The following is a 6,033-nucleotide window of genomic DNA, read 5'->3' on the forward strand; positions in this document are numbered from 1 at the left end:
TCTGTTTCTCCTTCTGATCCTCCCCCCTCCCATGCTCTCTCTCTCTCCCTCTCTCTCTCTTTCTCTCAAATAAACAAAATATTTTTCAAAAATAGTGGTAACACCAAATGCTGGGAAGTATGCAGAAAAATTGGCTCATCCACCCACCGCTGGGGAAATATAAGTGGTTTCCAGCCTCCCTGGAAAGTAGTTCAGTCGTTTCTTTAAAAAGTGACCACACACTTGCCCTGCGACCCAACAACTGCACCCTTGGCTCCCCATCCCGGAGGAAAATGAAAATCGCTCACGTCAAAGCTCGCACACATGTTCACAGCAGCTGGATCCCGAACAGCCCCAGGCTGGAAACACCCGAGTGTGGCTCGGCCGGGGAACACCGCGGCTGGGGGAAGTGAGAGCAGCTGGCAGCCGGCGGGCAGGACTGCTTCGGCACTCCCGCCGTCGGGGGAAGATTCTGGCTTCTGCACTTGGTGAAACCTGGAGCAGAGCAGCCCTGAGAGGACACGACATTCTAGGAGCACCGACTGCCGGATGGAGAACCGGATGAAGAGGGGGAGGAAGCAGGGAGACAAGCTGGTAGACAGGCCAGATGTATCTGCGTCCAGGATCTGGGCCATCCTTCGTGTTCTGACGGCGTGTCTGACTAGGGACAAACCTCCCCCACTGCCCCTTCGTGCTCTGAGGCCTGGGATTGACTTACAGGGCACCAGAGTTCACTGGGGGTGGGAGGAGAGGGCAAGCTTTGGAGGACGAGGTGGGGGCCTCCCTGGGCAGGGGAGGAGCCACAGGGGCCCCAGCAGGTGTTTCTGAGCTCCCAGGGGCAGCCATGTCCCCAGGGGCGCCCCACGGCTGGCATAAGGGAGGGACTGGGTGAGCAAGGAGCCCATGCTGCCCAGAACACCAGCCCTTGCCTCTGGGCAATTGCCATGTCCATCCTCAGATGGTCACATGAGCCACAAAGGAGGGGCAGTAGTGACATGGGCCCCTCTCCAGCCAGGTAGAGGGCTCTGAGGAGGCGGCTAGAAGGAGACAAAATGAATGTGACCTCGGTACTCCAGAGGAGAGCACGGGACATGAGGCTGAGGCCTCACTCAAGGGCATTGTGGCCTCCTCTTCTCTTTTCTCAAGCAGCCCAGTGTTGCGCTGTTTGTCAAATTTAAAATTATTAAAACTGGAGGAACAAGAAAGACGACATCCCAGAACTTGTCCCTGTTTACTCAGCATCTGAGTAAATACCAGGCACAGGGCCATGGAATATGATCCCAGGCCTCAGGCGCTCTGGGTCTGGAAAGGGTAAAATTCTGAGAAAAGTACCCCCTCCTCCAGGAAGCCCTCCTGACTATTCCAGCCCTGATTCCTGCAGTACTTCTAGCCTGTGTGTTGAAGGCCAGACTGTGCTCAGTGCAAGGCTCTGCTCTGACGATTCCTCCGTTCATTTCTGGTCTTCTGCTGGGACAGGTGTATCCAAGCTTTCCTGAGCCCAGGGTTCGAGTTCGATTGGGTTGAACTGAATGGCCTCACTTTGTGATTGATCAGATCCCAGGGGGAAAAAATCACACACTTTAGAGCAGGCTACCACAGCGTTCTGACCCTCTTTGCACAGACGAGGTCAAGGACGCCCAGAGAGGTTCCTCCTTTGCCCCAGGTCACACAGCATGTCTGTATGATTAGCAAATTTCTGAGCCTTGACTGGGGTGGGCAGGAAGGTGAAGCAATAGTTGTGCAGAGGCAGAAGGCCCAGCTGGAAAAGCCCTGCCACCTCGGCAGCTGGACAGCAGGGAGAGGGGCTGCCTCAGAATCTGAGCCGTGAGCCAGGAAAATTTCCCCCGCGGGTATGCAGAATTAGAAGTTTCTGTGAGGCATCAGTCCAGACCAGAACTCACGAGCCCCATGCAGCGCGGTCCACCCGTCTCTGCCCACCGACTCGGGTTATTCTGCTCGGATTGGAGACTGCGGGCTGGCACTTAGCAGAGTCTTGGCCTGTGCCTTGAACTCACCCTCTGAAGGAAGCTGATTGACCTTCCCTCCCCTGCCGCTGTATGGGGGTAGGGGGAGCGGGGGAGCCACATTCCCCAGGGACCCATGGAAGGACTCTGGACAGGCTGGTTTTTCCCCAGAAGTGTGTGTTGGGGCGACACGGCGAGCAACAGCGTCACTGTCTCCGTGACAGGGAGGTTCTGGGGCTGAGCGGGAGAACGGAGGCCAGACACAGAGTGCGGTCCCAGCGGGTACGTAGGGTTCAGCTTTCCAGGGATTTCTCTTCCTGCCCCTTGGGCACCCCTCCTTCCCGCTCCCCATGCTGAACGGGCTCTGTCCTTTGCCTTCTCTGTAGCCCCCTTTAGTGAGCCCAGCCCGTCCCACGGCGCCACACGTCATGTTTGCTCGCGTATCAGAAAGCCTGCTGGGGCTCATGCGGAGTGTCCAGGCCAGGCGGCCGGATTCGGCTGCTGACACACACCTGGAATCCCTGCTAGATGTAGACAACGAAGGATGAGCCAAGCAAGACCCCAGCTCCCTGCGTTCCACGTGCCCCAGGTGGACCCTGAAGCAGAAGGGGCCAGGAGGCAGTCGCAGGAGTCATGGGACACCCTGGACCGACCTTTCCTGGGACAGCCACACCCCCGGGAGGGGAGGAAGGCGAGGCAGGAAGCCTCAGACCTCATTGGAACCCGGGGATGGGGCACCGGCTCCTGGCAGCCTCCCAGGAAGATGCGGAGGCAAGTGCCACTCAGCTTCGTGGCGACAACTCCCACACCTCCTGGGCTCATCTGTCCAGGGGGATCCCGGGGCGTTCGGCCAAGACTCAGCAGCCTTGGGGAAGTCTTTCCTCCAAGGCCCATGTGACAATGTGCAGGGGCCTCTGGGCAGAGGCTGGGAGCTGTTCCCCTCCAGGAACAGCCAGCCCTGAGGTCTCGGCGGTCTCGTTCCCGTGCGCGGCACCCGTGGGCTGAGGCTGTGCTGCGCACACGGGCCTTCTTCCCTCATGCCTGCGGCGGGCAGGGCAGCCCCTGGGCACTGGGCTCCCTCGCTAGAGGGGAACCACCACCTGATGGCTCTTGAGTTGCTGCTCAGAAGTGGCCGCGGCACACCCGGGTGGGGCCTGATGCTGGTGGGGAAGCAAGTATAACCTTTTCAAAGTGTGGGGGGCAGGCATGGGTTCTCTGACACCGCCAGTCCTGCTTTCAGACTGATGCCGAGCTCCCCCCAAGATTTGCAGACCTGAGCACGCTACCGTCCCCACTCAGCTCTACTGGGTACATCAGTGGCAACTTCTAAGTGACCCCAAAGTCCTGATACCCTCCAACCCAACTGCTGGCCCCCCGTTTTGGTTGAAGGCACCACCAGGGACTCAGCAGCCCTGGCCCCAGGCTCAGAAGTCACACCCACACTCCGTTGGGCCCTTCCTGTCCTTGCCATGTGCTGAGCTGAGCGACACGGGGTCACGGACGTGAATCCTGCTCCCCAGCTCAGTGTAGACACCGCTGTAGACAGAGACAACTGCAAGCAGGGGGCCATCGTGGAGGGAGGCCCAGTAATGATGGTTGAAAGGCCGAGTTCCATTTCATCCTCACGGGTGCACGGCAGGCGCATTCCGTACCCACTCCCAGCACTTTGTTTATAACTGAGGACCCGGAGCCTGCACGAGGCGCAGTGCGTCTCCCAGGGTCTCCCGGCTGACGGGTGAGTCAGATCTGTCGGATTCCAGGGAGGCCAGCAGCCTCTCCTGACATAGTCTCCCCAGGGCCAGTAGCAGGACCACGTTAAAACGCTCCCTGGGGAGAGGAGACTCATCACCGAGGGACCAGGTCCTTCCTTCGCTCACTTCCCCACGGCCCCAGGATGGGTCTGCCCATCTGCATTCCACCGGCTTGTCCCTCCAGCTTTTGGGTCATGAGCTAGTGCTGAGGGGTCCCCATAGCGGGAGGGTCGCCTTCCCTGGGCCCTCAATCACCCAGGCCGACCGTAAGAGGACTTGGCATCAGGGACAGCAACAGACCCGCTGCTCCAGAGAGGGGGGAGTTTCTGCTAACCGAGAGGAGCGTGGGTTACCAGGGGGGTCTTCTTTTCAAACAGCGGGGTAGGGAATGGATCCAGACCCAAGTCCATAGAACAATTCTGGGGCCCTCTCCACAGCGACTGAAGCACTCCAGCTGTTTTGATCCTGAAATAAACACAGGTGACGTCCCTGGCAGGAATGCCTAACGGTACGGCCACTTGAAAAACAATTTGGTGGTTCCCAGCATGTCAGACATAGAGTGGCTGTGCAGCCCAGCAATTCCGCTCCTAGGTGCACGCCCAAGACACCTGAAAACAGGCGTTCACACGGGTCCATGAAGAGGCGTGCCCAGAGCCATGCTGGACGGCAGCGCGATAACAAGTGCTGGAAATAAGCCGAGCGTCCACGAGTCAGTCGATGAACGAGACCCGTGTAACGCACTGCTTCCTCCTCGGCCACAAAAATGAATGAGGTTCGGACGCCCGCTGTGATGGGGATGAACCTTGAAAACAGAAGTGAAAGCAGCTGGGCACAGAAGGCCGCCACACGCTGTCCGACTCCATGGATATGAACTGTCCCGAGCGGGTCAATCGTAGAGGCAGAAAGCAGATCCGTGTCTGCCAGGGGCACGGGGTGGGGAAGGAGGAAACGGGGAGTCCCTGCTTCGTAGGGGCAGGGTTTCCTCTCGGGGTGATGGGAACATTCTGGAACTAGGTAGAAGCGATGGTTACGTAATTCGGAGAACGTACTAAACGGCACGGAATCGCTTGCTTTGAAACAGTTAATTTTATGTTATGTCTCACCTTGATTAAAAATAAAATAAGATAAAGACAGACACGTTGGAAGCAGAATGCAGACTTGCATGAATGTCCAACAGCAGCAGACTTCCAGGGAGCTTTTCCTCCCCTCTGCCGCAGCTGGGCGTTCTCCGAGAGAAGCGCTGAGGGACGGTCCTAATGGAGGCAGGGTTGGGGAGGACACACGAGACGGGGGAGGTGGGAACTCCAGTGGCTGCTCAGGCAGACTCTGGCGTCCTGGAAGATAGTCTGGAGGGATCGGGAGCTAGTCCAAGGCACACCTGGGCTGGGTGCCCTCTGGAGAGCAGCATCTTCACCCCTTCCCATCCCCACTGCCCAGGATCTGGGCTCCTCTTAGCTCCAGGGACCCTCAGTGGCTCTGGCTTCTCCAGACCCCTCCCTGCCTTTAGGCTTCTTCCCATAGCTTCTGCCTCCTTCCTGCCTCCTCTGCCTTGGAACCCTCTAGCAGATCTCTGTGTGTCTCAGCGTCCGTGCCCCCAGAGGACAATCCGGGGCCCTCAGAGCACCCCATCCCACCACTGGTGACGAAGGCCCGTGGGGAGCATGCCGCCGCTCGGGAATGGGGCCTCCTCAAGCGGACGGGTAGTGTTTCTGCTGTACAACCCAGACCTGCTCTGACACGTTTCTTCTCTCAGAGAAAAGAGAAGTGGGACTGTGACTCCTTCTGTTCATTCCCCAAAGGGAAGTGGTCTTACTACCTGGCTCAGAAGAGGGAAGTGAGTCATCTGAACGAGAAGCAGGGCTGGGAGAGTCCCTTGGTCCCCCAAGTGGACTTGGTACCCCTCTTCTGCGTCCCAAAGCCTCTTCTGCCTGCCCACCTTGGGCCTTCAGGGAAAGCTGAGAAGGAGCCTTGAAATTAGCTATTTATATCAGCCCATTTTACAGATGAGGAAGCTGAGCCCCAGAGGGAAGGAGACAGCTGCTGGGGGTGACAGGAGCTGCCGGCAGCTGCCCCCCAGGTGCCCACTCTAGCTTCTAGGACCTCACAGCCAGCAAACCCCAAACACCGTCTAATGACTGCACGCACAGCCCGTTTCTCAGGACCCGTCGTCCAGATGTTCTGATAGCCTCAGTTTCCCTAATCCTCACCACCCCCACTCTGATGAAAAATCAGACCCTGCCCCCACCCTCTAGAGAAATAATCCAACCCCTGCACATGACATCGACTCACTCACCCACCTTCTCACTCCTTCCTTCGGTATATCTCTATCGAACTCAGAA

This window comes from Meles meles, chromosome 7, assembly GCF_922984935.1.
Source record: "Meles meles chromosome 7, mMelMel3.1 paternal haplotype, whole genome shotgun sequence".
In the NCBI taxonomy this organism is placed as follows: domain Eukaryota; kingdom Metazoa; phylum Chordata; class Mammalia; order Carnivora; family Mustelidae; genus Meles; species Meles meles.